We start from the raw sequence: 16,225 nt of genomic DNA, 5'->3' as shown, positions 1-16,225 counted from the left end.
TCAGGAGAGCCCAGTGGGTTAGGCCCGTGAGCCCTCTGGGGTGCCATGAACTCTAAGTATCACATGTAGAGGAAGAACAGAGGCTTTGGGGGAACAATGAAACATTGCCACACATGCTCCAAACGTGGAGGCTTCAGCTCTCAAGAAAAAGTGGGTGTGTCTATCTGCAAGTCTGGTGGGTGGGGATGGGGGTGGAGCACTTAGGAAATGTCTATCCCAAGTGGTCAGCACTTCACAATTTGAGCACCAGAGTGCTAACTGTTTCATCACTTTCTACATGGAGCAAGCAGCCTTACTTCTGGAAGATGTGGGGAGAAAACGGCAAATACAAGATGACTTCCCCATCTCCCAATTCCATGCACCTCTCTCCCACCAGTTCTCCCAGTTGGTCATCTAATAAATAAATATTTATCGAGCATCTACTAAATGGCAAGCACTGGGTTTTGGTGGTAGAGTTCGATGAGACTCAACCAATTGCTTTTTTGTGTGTAGCTGAGTTCTAGAAATAAGGTTTGGTCTAGCGGCCCAAAGCCCTGGGGTTTCAGGGAAGGCCTCTAGGAAGGACAAAGAGAAGAAAAGGCTGAAAGGAGGAGAAGCAGCTAAGCCAGGCTGGGGGTGGGGCAGGGCCATGGCCCTTCTGCTTGGCTGAGAAGCAGCAGCCTGAATCACTGTCTTAGGGATGCCAGGGGCAAGCAGTGGGCCTATGGGAAGCTGGGCAGAGCGTGTTCCTTCCACCGGTGAATGTGCCATGCCGACTGCCTAGGAGGGGGTGAACAAATTCCAAAGCTGAGGTTTGGTTAAGGGAAATGACAGAGCCATGAGAAATTGAGACTGCTGCCTCAAGGTTAGCTTTCAACTGCTACCTGCCTCCCCCAACCCCTACCCCAGGTGACCTTGGCTTAGGATGATGTCCTGACTACTCAGGGTGCTCCTCTCTTTCTCTCTCTGACCCCATCTCCAGTTGCTCCCTGAACTTCCAGTGCATAAGCAGTTAGGTGTGCCTGTGAGGTTTGAGTTCTAGCCTCTGCATCTGCCACCCCCAGCCTACTGGCTGCTGGGCAAGGTGAATGGGTCTGGCTTGTCTGGGTAGGCACTGGCTTCAGCCCCCCTGAGTCAGCTTCTTATGTCCCAGACAGGCAAGGCTGCTAGGAAAGGCCAGATCAACAGGGCTATATGTCCCTAGGTTCTGGCAAGTGAAAATGTGGGCGAGTCCCTTGTGGAGGGGTGGCCAGTACTTGCCTCAGGCTCTGATGACCTCATAGGCAAGGGCTCAGAACTACATTCACTCACCCCAAGCTTGGCTCTTTGGGAAAGAGAACACAAATGAAGGACTGATTTTACCTGCATCTTTAATTCTTTGAGACACATTGTTGACCACTGAGTGGTGTATCCCATATGGTGATGGGGCTGGAGGCATTAGTGAGTGGGGCCTGGTTCACAGAGCAAAGGCTTGGCGCTCTGAGAGAGGTGGCAGCACTACCCTGGACAGCATGAAGCCATTAGATGTGACCAGTCAAACTTTCCTCGTCTTCATTCACTCAACAGGTCACAGGGCAGGGAGAGGGCATCAGTTAAGGGGAGGCCCCTTTTGAGTGACTCTTCATCCCTGGCTTGTCCGTAAACTTGGATGATGGCCTCCTCCAGCTTTAATAAGGACAACAGCCATCACGGAAATGGCCAAGAACAGAAGTGAGCAGGCCTATCAGTTCTGCAGGCCTGACAGAGGTTCCTGCCTGGGCTGGCTGCCGAGAACGGCCTGTAGGCATCGAAGGGCAGGGAACGTACCGTTTCTGTACTCTTTCATCTTTCAGACCTTAACTGGCTTAATTGAATTGAGAGCCTCCACAGAGGGGCACTTGGACCTTCTGGCATTTGCTCCAGCCTAGCACAAATTTGCCAACATGATAGGGTACAGAGAGGGGAGACCTCTCTCTACACTAGGCATTGGATTCCCTGGCTCGCTCAGCCTCACTGTGTGACTGTCAACAGGCTGCTACCTTAGCAGATAGTGGGGTCTTGAAGAAGATGAGTCCAGACCCATCATCCAAAGTGCCTTGTAGTGACGCCTGGACACTTTAACCCCTTCAAGCCCAGATGGAGCACCCATTCTTCTAGTGACTCAAATCTGCTTAAGCAGAAAATCAAGGCTCATCCTTCCTGGTTCTCTCTCTCTTCCTGTTTCCCTCCTTCCCTCCTTCCCCCTCCCGGACCCACCCCTGGACACCTTTAATGGGTGCTCTGCCAACTTCTGAACTTAATATATGTGCTCTTACCCCGACCCTAGGTGGCTTTGCTCTTCAGGAAGCGATGCAGTCCTGAGGGAAGGACCCTCTGCTTCTGAGCTTCCTCTTGTGACCACACTCTTAGGACTGAATTTTGAGTTGTCAGTGTCCATCGGATAACAATACCCAGAACACCCACCAACATTCACTGCAGTTCACTGTGCACAGTACTTGTTTCACACAGTGGGGACTCGGGATCAGATGAGACCCGAGACCTCAGGCATCAAGCTCTTATTTAGCGGTGAGATAAGTCCTAGCTGCCCACACTAGGACATCCTTTTGGTACCCTGAGTAGCTTCTCCAGCAGGCTCAGGTGGAACCCTTTGGTCTACTTGCTCTGTGGAGCTGCCCAGCCTAATGTTCAGAAAGGTCAAGGAACAGAAAGCAAAGTCCACTGCTTAAAAATGCAGTGAAATTCATCATACTGTCTGGAAGAAGTCCAGGGTTGCCCTCACCTAGCACCAACCAAGTCTGCGTGGACACATGTCCCGTACTAGTGATGGGGCATCTGGACACCAAGTGCTGCCACTGTTCTTGGGATAGACACCAGCCAGACACCAGCACCAGTGCAGGCCAGAAAGTCCCAGACCCGAGTTGCCTCCGTAGTTTCTGAGTCCTGAGTGACAACAACAATCTCCCTGAACAAATCCAGGGTATGGTGCCTGAGCTTGCCAATTTCCTGGTGCTAGAGCCAGGTCTGGGACCTACGGCATGAGTCTAGCTAGACAGGCAGAAGGCAGAAGCCTGGGCTGATCTGGCACATGCCTCTACCTTGGGCCCTCTCACCACCCACTAGTATCTCCCTACGGACTCACCAAGTTAGGACTCTCCTTCCAGACATGACTAGGGCCCAGCAGCATGACTCACTGGGGGGGGGGGGGGCAGTTCCTTTGCCTCTCTCTATCTCCAGGTACCCAGAAACATCAGCCTGCTTCATGTAGAGGAGAGAGCAGGAACAGGAGCCTTATAGTCAGACATCCCAGCCACACTTGCACACTGGGTGGGGCCTGGGGCCTGGGGCCCAGCTAGGGAGCAGGTGGGGAGGTCTGGGAGGAGGGAATCTTCCAGGGCAGCTGGCTGGCCACTTCTGGGTCTAACATGATGGGGCAGATATAGGGTTGGCTTGGGGCCCTGGGGGCGTTACTTTAACCCCTGATTTCCCACATCTTCCTTCTCAGCACAGGGCCCCCGCCTCTCTGTTTGATGCACCTTGGTGACCACCCAAGGACAAGGCAGAGAGGGGGAGGGAAGAAGCCAGGCCGAGAACAGCCTCATTAATATTTCAGAGACACTGTCACTGCAGCTCTTGGGCCCTCACAGCCCCACCACTTTTGCTGGTTGAAGGAGGAGGATGGGAAAAGAGAAGGAAATAAAACCGAGAAAACAGATTTAAAGGGACAGACCCCCCTCCATTCTGTCCTCCCCCTGTTCCTAGTACAATCTGTGCACACTCTGCTATTGCCGCTGCCACTGCCGCAAAATAGCTCTAAGCCCAGAACAGCTTTGAGCAAAAACAATAACAACAGAAGAGGATCAACCGCCACCATGGTACCCCTGTCTCTGCTCATGAATCCACCTGCCTGAACTCCTGCCCTTGCAGGCAAGTATACCAAGGCCACCTGGAGAATGGCTGGAGGCTGTCAGCAAGGCCATAGGAACCCTGCTCATCCCACAGAAAGATAGATGCACATAGGCAAAGAAGTCCCTGCAGAGGCTCCAGCCAAGAAGTATGGATCCCAGCATCGTCGTGCGTGGGGGTAGGAATGCAGATAATGCCTAATGTGGGTGGGTCAACATCTAATTGATGGCCAATCACTTTACTCTCACCTAGGGCAGCCCAGGCAAGCCCTGCATGGCTCCTACCACCTGGAGAACTGTCCACTCCAAAAGGGGGTTTGGGACCTGTACCCAACCAAACACCATTCAAGGGCATCCCATGCCCAGCCGAATTTGTGACCATGTATTTTGCCTGTTTTCAGAGGTTCGGGGAGGGCTCCAAGCTTTCCAGTCAGAACAGGCCTCAGGAAGGAATGATAGATGCTGCAGCCACAATGCAATACATAGGGGCAGTTTCTTTAAAAATTAAGCATCATCAGCTCCTCATCTCCTAAGAGTAGGAAGCAGAGACCCACAGAGACCTGTATAGCCATGCTCGCAAAAACATTACTCACTATAGCCAAAAGGTAGAAGCATCCTAATGTCCATAGATAGATGACTGGACAAGCAGATTGGCTATCCCTCCATTTGAATATAATGAACCATCAGTCAGCCTTTAAAAGGCAGGGGATTCCTACACATGCTACAATGTAGTTGACATAAAAGGACAGAGCCTGTCTGGCTTCACTTCTGGAAGGTCCTGAGAGCCACTAGCTTTATGGAGACAAGCAGTAGGATGCTGAGGGGTGGGGAGGAGGGTGAGGAGCTGGTGTTTAGTGGGGGCTGAGCTGCAGCTTGAGACAATGAGCAAGTTCTGGAGATTGATGTTGCTGATGGTGGTACAGCAGTGAGGATGCAAGACACGCTTCAGGCCTGCTGGCTCTAGTGGTGGAGATGGCCTTTTTACGTTATGTGTTGTTGTTGTGTTTTTTTCTAGAATGCCAAAAGGAAAAAAGCCATTTTTCTTATTTGTGTCTAAGGTGGTAGACAGGTAGAAAGGAGAGTGGTCTCCTTTGGCTTCCCCTGGACAGGTCAAATCCGCGGTCCATTGTGCTCATGTGAAGGTGAGCTGTTAGGGAGACCCCTTCCCCATGCACCTCTGTTCAATGCTGGACGCTATTGCCATTACTGCCCGCCTACGTGAACCACTCTTGTTTCTGTCTTGTGTTGCTAGGGGCAGACCCCCTGGTCCAAGCATTTTAAGCAAGTGGCCTATCACTGAAATACTCCAACTTGCTCTCCTACTTGGAAATGGTTGGTGTAGGTATGTACTACCTCTCTTGTAGCTACTGGCAGAGCTTCCTTGGGGCCAGCAAGCCCAGTCCATCCTCAGAAGGGATGCTTTAATCACTTTGGGAAACCCTGGCCCTTAAAATGGGTGAATTCTGTATACAAAATGTGACTTTGGAAGCAGGACCTGATGGTGGTTTGTCAAGGCTTGTAATCTCAGGTGCTTAGCAGGCTGAGATGGGAGGATGGAAAGTTCAAGGCCTGGCTAAGATGTAGAAGGAATTCAAGGATATCCTGGGTAAGTTAGGGAGAATTTATCTCAAAATAAACAAGTGAAAGCAGGGTGGGGACACAGCTTCATGGTAAAGTCAATGCTTAGGCATCATGAAGCCCTGAGGTCAACATCTAGTGCCAAAAATGACTGGGAAGTGCTAATGAACCCTTAGAATGTTCTGGAAGAGACTATATGATATTTTGCTAGCTAAATGTCTTGCTTTCTAGTCAGTGACTATATTCTTTTGACTCCCTTGCAACTACATATGATCATGTGACTATTCTCTGGCCAATTGGATATAAATAGAAGTGACAGGGACAACTTCAAGGTTCAAGTTGGAGCGTGAAAGAGAAGTGACATGTTCTTCCCCTGCTCTTCTTCCTGTTGGCTGAAATGCTGGTGTGAGGATCAGGCGGTAACAGTTATCTTGTGTCATCTTGCATATGGATCTATGTGCATTATATAGGAACCCAGATCTTTATATACAAAGAAACCATCACAGCAGCCACAGGTTGTACAGCTTGACTTTTATGTGAGCCAGAAATGAACTTTGTTGCTAACAAAGCTGTTATTCCCAGTCTATACTAAAGCTGAAGAAATTGGAGATGCACAGGGAAGAGCCAGGGCCTCCTCCTTCACTATGTGTCCAATTCAGACCTGGTTATGGGGAGTTAGGAGGCTTCACGAACTTTCCAGGATCTGCCAGATCTCACACTCTTATGGGCTCCCTATAGCATGTGATCATCTGAAGCCTGGCTCCCTTTCACCTGTATTATCTGACACTGTCCTAGTCAAAGCAGATGGGAGAAGACAGGACCACAAGAAAGAGACAAAAGGTCAATGCTGTCACATGCAAGCCAAGCCAGTGGACTGTGCCAAGTAGTGTGCACCAAGGCATTGTGGGAGCGATTATGATTGCTCTGCACAAGGAGGCTCTATGTTAAGGGATAAGGATGCCTGCCTACTGTGGCAAAGAGATTGAGGTGCTTCCTCAAGGTCGCATCACCAGCAAGAAGGAGAGGCAGATATAAACCTGGCAAGCTGGCTTCAGAGGATTCTGTATGGCTCCTCTGCTAAGTGACTGCCAGTACATCCAGGAAAGCAATGGACACTGATTAGAACCAATTCAAAAAGTTAATATAGTGGCTGGAAAGCTGTGTCCTTGTGCAGCTGAAGCACTGGCTGCAGAGTCACTCAGCTTCCCTGGAAACAGAACTTCGTTTTTCCTTGTTGACTTGGTACACACCCAGTGCAGGTTTCTGAAGACTTCCTTCTGACCATCAGGCCAGCATAAGGAAAGCAGGGCAGGGCACGGTCTCTGTTCAGTCTGTCAGTTTTGTCTCACATGTCTTTCCTAAACCTTCTACCTCTGTGTATCCTGAAGCTGACATCAGCAAGACCCTGAAGTTCAAAGGGCAGGACCGGGCTCCACTGCTGAGGCCGGAACAGTCTGCTTGACCAGTGTGGGGCTTATGTGCCTCTGAGGATGTCTTCCTATTTTCAGGGCTATCCCTTGGCCTACTTGGATCCCACATTGCTCTGGGGGCTCTAGAAGGTTTTTTGTGGGATGAGCCAAGATGCCTACACAAGTGGGTCTTACAGTGGTGAATGGCCCTGGGTCCCAAAGGGAAGTTAAAAATGCCTCTCTGGCTGGGGCTGTGCAGCACGGTTACTGGGGTCATGACTCCACATGGAGAAAGGGGACAGTCATTTGTTTTCTGCCAGAGAAGGCAGAAGCTGAAAAGGAGGAGCGCTAGGGAGCAGGAGCTGGAGAAGCCGATGGGCAGGAAGCATAATGACACTAATTATCCAATTACAGCGAGCTGTGCGGGCAGAGAGCTAGCTGCATTGCAGCAGGAGCCAAGCCAGCCCCATGCCCCGCCCCCACGCACATACCAGGCCCCAACTTCCCTTGCCTGCCCAGGGAAGCACAGAGGACTGGGCCACCCTGTGGTCTTTAGAGAAGCAAGGAGACCCAAAGCCACCATGGCTAGCCTCTGTGAAACCCTCCTGCACGGGAGGCAGCAGGTTCCAGTCCTCCAGCCCTTCCCAGCCAGAAACCTCCCTGTCTCCCAGACACCCAAGTCTCCCAGCTTTGCTGGCTACTGTGGTACCAGTCCCATCTCAGACTCAGCCTAGCAACCGGAAATAGCCAAGGCCTAAACAGGTAATTAAGGAAATTATAGCCAGCTGGAGGCCAGGGTGAGTCCTTCCAGCCAGGACAAATGGGACTAGATAAGAAGACTACCAGGACATGCTTGTGTCCTCCTGGAGAAACAGGCCAACAGGCAGAGGTCAGGGTTAGGAGGAATTCACTGGCATCAAGGTCAGGAGCTAGAGGCATGGGGGACCCAGTGCTCATAGAGTAGTCCCTTTCGGCTCCTTTTGTGACTTAGCTTCCTCATCCAGAGGACCAATCCTATGTGGGAAAAGAGTTGTCACTGTGGAATGCTGAGGCCACAGGGGTCTCAAAGCTACCTTTCCTCTCTTTGAAAAACTTCTGGGCCCTGATACTCTTAGCAGAGGAGAGAGCAGAGGTTGGGGGTAGAAAACACTAGAAATGGAATCAACTCTCACTGCTGCCTCTGTGACCCAGCATCAAGGACTCAGCACTCTCAGGTCAGGGCATCCTTCCTCAGGTTGACGCAAATGCAGTAACAGAGGAAATAAAGGCCAGTGACCCATGGCGGCCGCAAGAAAGGATGCCTCAGAAGCTGCAGCCCAGGGAGGGTCACCTGCGAGGCTGCTAGGTGCGGCTCCAGCATCCTCACCATCACAGCTGACTGTGGTGGCAAGACACTGCAGAGCCTTTGGGGTGCAAAGCTCAGTCCATGTAATCCTGATGGCAACCAGGGCCTGGTTCTGCAGTGTCCACGGCATGGTCTGGGAGAGGCTCAGTCCCAAAGAGGCCCCCTGCATAGTAGGGCACATGAACACTAAGTCAGGCTGTCCTCTAGGTTCCTTACTTGCCCCATAGATGCTCATGGATAGATGCCCCGTGAGCTGAGAGCTGGGAGAGGCACTGACAGGCAGTGCAGCTGCAAAAGGCCTCTTCCTGGGAGACAGGCATATGGAGTTAGGTGGTAATGTGCTTCTACTCCCTCCTCCCTAGGAATCTCAGACCCTGGACCACAATCATCCTTTTCAGACCTGTAGCTCCAAGCCAAGATGTTGTATGTCTGTCCCCACATTCTACTGGAAGAAATGGAGATGAAGCTTATGGGGACAGGAAAGTACCCTTGTGCCTGAAGAGGTAGTCAGTTTGAGGCCTGAGCTATGACACAGAACCCTAGCTCTGTATTGGAAACAGAGCTGTGCTCTGCAAACACCAATGGCCTAATCTGGAGAAAGAACTCCTCTCTTCTCTGTCACGTCCCATGCCACCATCATGGCCCTGGCCAGCCAGCTATGCAAACTTTGCTTCAGTGATATTGGACCAATCTTGACCTTATTTTATATAAACCATGATCCTGGTTTATGTCAAAATACCAGAGTGAAAGGAATTCCGAGTTCTAGGCTAGTTCCGGGACTAACAAGTTCCCAGGTCAGTTCAGAAAGGGAAAACGGGACGGCTCATTCTTAAAAAACGTTCATTGAGAGAACCAAAGAGGCCTGTGGTCACCATTCAAGGTCAGCAACAGCTGGCCACAGGGCCTTCCCCATCTCTCCTCCTTGGTTCCCTCCTTGCTTTCCTGTTAGTCAGGAAGCTATGGTTGTGCTTTTGCTGTCCAGGAACCCAAGTGATACCAGAGGGACATGCCACTGGGGTTTTTTTTGAGGGAAAGATGAGCAATCCAATATAAACTCTCTAAGGAACAAATGACTTGATAAAAGAAATGGGGACTGGGGGCTAGCAACCTGGCTGGGGACACATTGCCCCTTTACCTCACAGTCCTGAAATGAATTTCTTGTGGACTAAATGAGGTTTACTAACCTCAGCTCAGGGGCCAAAATCAGCAAAATTTGCTTGTGAATAGTTTCATATGGTCTGTGTTTATGTTTGTGCTTCCATAAACAGTGTGGTAGGTGGCATAGAGACCATGCATTCTGCAAAATGAAAAACATTTGCCATCTGACACTTTTCCAAAGAGGATGCTGACCCCTGGATTAGAGACTTAAATATTTTACCGGGTGTGGGGTCACATAGTTATAATTCCAGCTATTGCGGAGGCTGAGGCCAAAAGAACTGCAAGTTCAAGGCCAGCCTGGGTGATAAATTAAAACTCTAAATCAAAAAGAATGAGAAAGGATGGGGTTGTAGCTCTGTGGGAACAGGCCCAAGACTCTGGCATCAATCCCTAGTACAGAAAAAAAATTCAAATATCTTAGTAAATGTAGCTACAAATGAGGAGCGGGATAGCAAACCTCGAATTGACAGCTCTTAGAATTTTGTAAAGAGATCATGTAATGGGGCTGGAAAGATGGCTCACTGCTTAAAAGCACTGGCTGCTCTTTGCTGCTCTTACAGAGGACCTGAGTTCAGTTCTTAGCACTGCTATGGAGCCTCACAACCATCTGGAATTCCAGTTCCAAGGGATTTGACACACTCTTCTGGCTTCCTTTGGCACCAGGCACAGACGTGCATGCAAGCAACACACACACACATACAATTTACAAAGTTAATTAAAAAGCAGAGATTCTTTAGGCCTAGAATCCATGTAAGATATCAGAAAAGTGTTTGTCTTATGAGTGGAAAAAAATCAAAAGGCAAAGAACCAAAAGGTTAAAATGTTGTGCAGAAAATGTATCATACCATTATTTACCTTGTATAAATTAATTCTCTTAATTCAAACACACAGGAAAAACATTGAAAACCTCAGTAAATAAAATTGAGACCAGGTAATTTACTAAAAACAAAATAGATCCAATTTAGAAACTTGTAGAAAATGTTCACCCTTAATGGCAATTAGCTGAAGACAAAGCAAAGTAGCTGTTTTCTGACCTAGATACTTATGGCAGCTTGTTTGAGTGGAATACCTAAAGCTGGCAAGGCTGCAGCGAGTGAGCCCTTCTGGCACATTGAGAAGCCCTTCTGGAGAGCCACTTGGCAGGCTGCACTGTTGTCTGGGTCTTCTCCTCAGGACAGGGCAAGTGTTCTGCCCCGAGATGCTCAGCAGTCTCATGCAAAAGAGTGAAACAAATCCAGCTGCCTAGATTTCCAAAAATAGCCAAATAATTAAGCGAATTACAATCTCCTGAGAGATACTATTCAGCCATTAAAAATTGTAATTACTGAGGACTGCCCTGATACATCAGCATGCCTGATAAATAACTGTCAGATGGGTGAGTAATCATTTGCAGTGTCTTTGTGGCACAGTTCAAGTTGACATTTTGTGTGTGTGGTAAGTACTTTAACAAATTGAACTATGTCCATTTTGGGAAAAAGTTAATTTAGGAAAGGATTATATTAATAAAGAAAATGCTTATATGAAACAAAAAAATAGATCACACAATTGGGCCCATGGTTTAATTACAGTAATGTGAAAATAAATAGGTTATGCAAAGAAAAGAGAGCAGAATTAAGTCCAGTGGAATGGAAAACTGGCTTGTACTTTGGTGATACAATAAGGTAGGAAGGGACTTCTTACCTCTTAGGTTTTTTTCCTGTTTTAATTTTTTTAATAATTTATTAAATTTTACTTTATGTGCACTGGTTGGTGTGAGGGTGCCACATCCCTTGGAACTGGAGCTACAGACAGTTGTGAGTTGCCATGTGGATGCTGGGAATCGAATCCAGGTCCTTTGGAAGAGCAGACAATGCTTTTAAGCACTGAACCATCTCTCTAGCCCCCTGTGTTTTATTTTTAATTAATTAATTAATTTTTGGTTTTTTCGAGACAGGGTTTCTCTGCATAGCCTTGGCTGTCCTGGACTCTCTCTGTAGACCAGGCTGGCCTTGAACTCACAGATACTTGCCTGCCTTTGTCTCCCAGAGTGCTGGGATTACAGGTGTGCCCCTGGCTGTGTTTTATTTTTAATAGCAAAAAATAAAATAAAATAAAGAATAAGTCTGTGTAAAGCATGAATCTTTAAAAAGAAGAAGAAGAAGAAGAAGAAGAAGAAGAAGAAGAAGAAGAAGAAGAAGAAGAAGAAGAAGAAGAAGATAAATGTTATTTTTTAAACACCCAAGGGCTCTTGAGGGTTCAGGCACTCTGGCACAGACAGGCTAACCTGGAGTGTCCACGTCTGCCTCCATTACTCCCTTTCCAGGAGTCAGGAGAGAGTCCTCAGGGGCTGTATAGAGAGTGGCACCTTGTTGAACGTGATATTCTCTAGTTTTTGTGGCCAATCTATCAAGCATCAGCCCCATGTGGCTCCTGAGAAATTAGGGCTCTGGCTGTTTAACTAAGTCTGAGTTGCTTAGCCAGGCTGGGCAGGGCAGGGCAAGGGCAACATTGGGAACTGAGCCCTGAGAAATGCAGCCTAGCCTCCCAGTCTCCACCCAAGCTGCTGGATCCAGCCAGCTGGGTGCTTCAGTGGGGGCAGATTCTTTAATGAACACAGTGAAGCACCTTTGCTTTCCCCACTGCTCTCACAGAACCAGGCACACGTCACAAGGGCCACTATAAATATGGTTGAATGATTGTAGAGCAGAATCCCCAAGGGCCATCACACCAATAAGATGTGGCCCCTGGCATGGCTGGCCATATCTCGATAATGGAACGCATTCATTTTGAGAGGCAACCCACTCAAACCCATCCTGGCACCTTGTGTCTTCAGTTGCTAAGCCCTCCAATCAGAGCGTAGCTAATCACGTGTTTCATGAGTACCCAGAACTCCCTGAAGGCTTCATTTCTGGTAGGTGTTCTGGGAGAACCTGAGCCTGAACTCCACGGGGAGTGCCGTACAGGTAGCTTTCGAACCCATGTCAGGACTTAGGTCTACATACACAATGAGATGGTACCATAAGACAGTAATAGGGACATTTCCACCCAAAAGGGAAGCCAGCAGCCATACAAGGCTACCAAGCACTTGTAACGCATGCTCAGGGCAAGCAAAGAAGGAATTTGTAATTATATTTTAATTAAATTGCCACTTGTGGCTAATCACTGGCATATTGGACAATGTTGTTTAGAAAGTGTCTTAAGACTGTGACTAATGAACAAACTCATTTGAAGAATAGGGAATTCTATACCCCTTTGAAAAGTGCACACTTCAGGCTGGAGAAATGGCTCTGTGCTTAAGAGCACTTACTGCTCTTGCAGGGGACCCAGTTTGGTTCCCAGCACCCACATGGTGGCTTTCAACTGCCTGTAATTCTAGGTTTTGGAGGTCTGATGCCTTCATCTGACCTCCACAGACTTCTGCATGCACATGCTGTGCACTCACATGGTGCATAGATATACAGTCAGGCACACACACATACACATAAATAAAGCATATTTAAAAAGAAAAAAGCAAACTTTGAGGTAAATGATAGTGTCCCTTCTTTGCACACCTTTGGTCTGGGCACAAGTCTCCAGGAACATTTTGGGCTGAACCATACAGCTCTAGTTCATTTTTGCCATCTACTCAGCCATGTGACCTTAGACTTATTCCCCTCCCAATCTTGGCACAGTCTCAGATGTCCAAATTCCCCTACATCTGAAAACCTCCTTCTCTCTGTCCTGATGGTGTGTGGTTCAGACCTTTCTCCCCAGGCTTCTCTCGGGTCTGCTGCCAGCATCGCCCACCCAGCAGAAGGTGTCCTGGCAGGGGAGAGCTTTCCAGCCAGGCACTGTTGGCCTGGCTTACTCTGGCCAGGCCAGGGCGGGGAGGAGGGTGACAGTGAGGAGCGGGGAAATGACAGGGGACAAGGAGGAGCCATCTGCACATTGTAGGTCTCCATTTGCTATGGCCATCCTGGGGGAGAGCTAGGGCTTACTCTGAAGTCAGAGATGGCACTGGAGAGGCTTCAGGGGGCTCCAGTGCCACAGTCCCTCCCTATTATCTGCATGGATAATTTACTGAGAGTGAACCATTCTCCATGTGCTTTGGATGGGTAGAAATCACCTTTTACCCATTTCTCTCAGTGGGGACATGGGCTCCTGAGCTCCAGAGTGCTCGCAAGAATCCTAGTTTTACTCACAATTAAGTTCTGTTAAACTCAACACATACTTCTAGAGACAATGGAAGAAACTTCTGGAGACAGCATAACAGGTGGCTATGTGTATAGATCAGTCCTGGTTTTGTCATTCTCTGGCTGGATGACCTTGAGCAAGTTATCTAACTTCTCTGATAATCGGTCAAATGTGGACAATAACAGCACCTGCTGTATTCAGTTATTATTGAAGAGCAGGACAAGGGATGTCTGTAGAGCAAGCAGAACACTATCTGGCCCAAGGTAACTCCCACTGTTAGTGCTGTCATTATTTCATGTGCTAGCAGCTTAGGATGGAGACAGACCCATTACTGAATCACAGAATCCACCAGCTTAAAATCAGAAGGGAGCACGGTACACCAAGTTGCTCTGAGAGGTGTAGGGAGCAGGGCAAGTGGCTGGAGTTGGACATGGCTGCGTTAGCTATAAGAATTCAGCCAAGATCATCTCACAACAGCCACGCTTAGAGGGGCTTGGGTAGTTCATTACAGCCCCCTCTGGCTGTCTCTCTGGCTGGCTGGGCCACACTGGAATAAAGAACGCGCAGTGCTCCACAGGCTGGCGTCTCCTGCTCGCTGACTAGTTTGCCTTGCTCACTCACTGGCTAGCTCTTCAGCTCTCCTGCTGTCCTGAATGGTTCAGCCTAGCATCTCGAGCTAGGGATTCTGAAATGTCAGCGCAGAGCCTGCAAGGTGTACCCTGCCCCCAGATTTGGATAAGGAAAGGGACTCAGCCAAGGTCACAGAAATCATTGGCATAGAGCTGGCACCATACGCTGGAGCTGCTGTCATTAGAGACCAAGATGGGTGTCTGCCACACGCTGCTGGTGCCCCTGGCTGCCCCTAGGGGCTCATGGTGGCATTCCCTCTGCTGAGACTGGTGCTTTTCCAAGCATGCTCCCAGCTTTGGGGGCTCCCTTCCCCAAGGACTGGCTCTCCTTCTGGCTCTGTGCAGAACCCCCCTCCCACGCCCACCCTGCTCCCATCTGCCTGCCTCCCCTCCTCTGTGCTAGAGCATGGCTGCCCTCCACTCAAACCACCTGGCAGGGCTGGGATTGGAGCAGATCAGACTGCCTGTGCCCTTGGCCCTCTCCTGCCTTGAGGCTAGTGGCAAACAATCGATGCCCCAGGACCACAAGTGCCCAGTTCCTTCCGACGGACCAGATGTCTGTTCTGGTGCAGACTTCAGGGGTCAGATTCACCCTTGGCTGTTCTGGTAGGCCTAATCTGGGTCCTAGTAGAATTTGGCAGCATCTTGGACCACTTAGCTGTCTGCTCAAACAAAACAAATGGAAAACAAAGGGATTTCCACCCATGCCCTCGGTGTACTGCTGAGTCTCCTTCCCTCCTGGGGCCTTAATGATCCCGTCTGGAAAATGGGGACAGAGATCAAGGCTTTGCATCTCATTAGTGAGTCTGCATATTCAGCAGAATCAAGGTCATGAATATGTCACACTCGGTCAGGCCTGTGCCAGGCACCAGGGAAGTCTATGTAGATTAAGAATCAAACCCTTGCTTTAAATGGTCACATATTAGGGAGGGGCAAGGCCAAAAACCTAAGCCTGGAGCTATGGGTGAGGGTGTGTGTGCAGGTGGCATCTGCTAGGCTGGAGCCAAACTCCTCGTAGAGCGCTAGGGGAGAATGGGGTGGGGACTTGATCTTGTAGCATGCCAGAACCCACTTTAGGCCAGAAACCCAAGGCCCCATCTGTGAAAGAAGTAGTAGCTTCATTCAGCATCTGCCTTTGGAGTGGCAAACATTGGGGGGGCAATCCTGGCCCTGCCTACCTTGCAGCTGGAGAGCGACAGAGGCGTACTTGTATACTCCCCTGCCCTCCCTGAGCCCTTGGCCAAAGCTCCCAGTTCCTGTCCATCTGTCCTGCCCAGATAAAGCACCAAGACCCTGACCACACCCCCCCCACACCCTGCCTTCTGCCCCTACTCTGTTGGCTGAGTCACCAAGCCCCATAGTGGCTCACAGGATGCTAAGGAGACCAGGTCATAGAGGAGTGGGTCTTCCTGGGCTCCAGAGATGCTGCTAGTGGCTCCACATCCCAGAATAGCAGAGCTGAAGCCTTCAACCCCAAGAACATTGAGGTCCCCCATCACAGAAACCCTCTGGCCAAGGTCACACAGGTGAAGAGGGGAAGGCAACTGTTGGCAGAGATGAAGGATTTATTCAAGTGTGGTTCTGCCACTTGCCCGTGGCACTGTCCATGCCAGCGGCAGGGTCGGCTGGGCAGCTATGTGGGCGTGCAGGGGACTTGTGAGGGGGAGGATGATACAGTGTGAGGAGGCGGGGAGGAGGGGGTACCTCGAAGCCCTGGGAAGGTGTGTACGCAGAGGCCAGACTCTTGGCTCAGGCCTGGCGTCTCTGGCTATGCCTGCCTGGAGCCCCAGCCCGCAGCCCGCAGCCCATAGCCCCCAGCGGCCTTGTTCCCTAGACACAGATGCGCGTGCGCGCGAGATGCGGGGAGCAGGGTGCGGGTGAGGGTACGGGTGCGGGTGCAGGGCGCTGCCTGCCTGCTCTAAGGCCCTGGGTGACGCGCGCCCGTAGTGCCGCAAGGACACGCAGGCCAGGCCCATAGGGAGCAGGTGCCTTGGGCGGGATCCTGCGTACCCCCCCACCTGCCACCGCGCCACCTGCTGGGCTGCCCTTCCGCCCCCGCCTGCTCGCGCGCCCACCCCTTCTGCGCCCGCTTGT

General features: G+C 50.0%; 1 protein-coding gene across 1 annotated transcript in view; it reads right to left on the bottom strand.

The window, feature by feature from the left end:
• Window positions 1-16,225, bottom strand: part of Atp2b3 (ATPase plasma membrane Ca2+ transporting 3) — a 63,231-nt gene that overhangs the window by 46,754 nt on the left and 252 nt on the right. The gene's annotated exons all lie outside the window — the stretch shown is intronic.

Source organism: Acomys russatus, chromosome X, assembly GCF_903995435.1.
Source record: "Acomys russatus chromosome X, mAcoRus1.1, whole genome shotgun sequence".
NCBI lineage: Eukaryota > Metazoa > Chordata > Mammalia > Rodentia > Muridae > Acomys > Acomys russatus.
The sequence above is the reverse complement of the archived record's forward strand: the minus strand, read 5'-3'. Positions and strand labels throughout refer to the sequence as shown.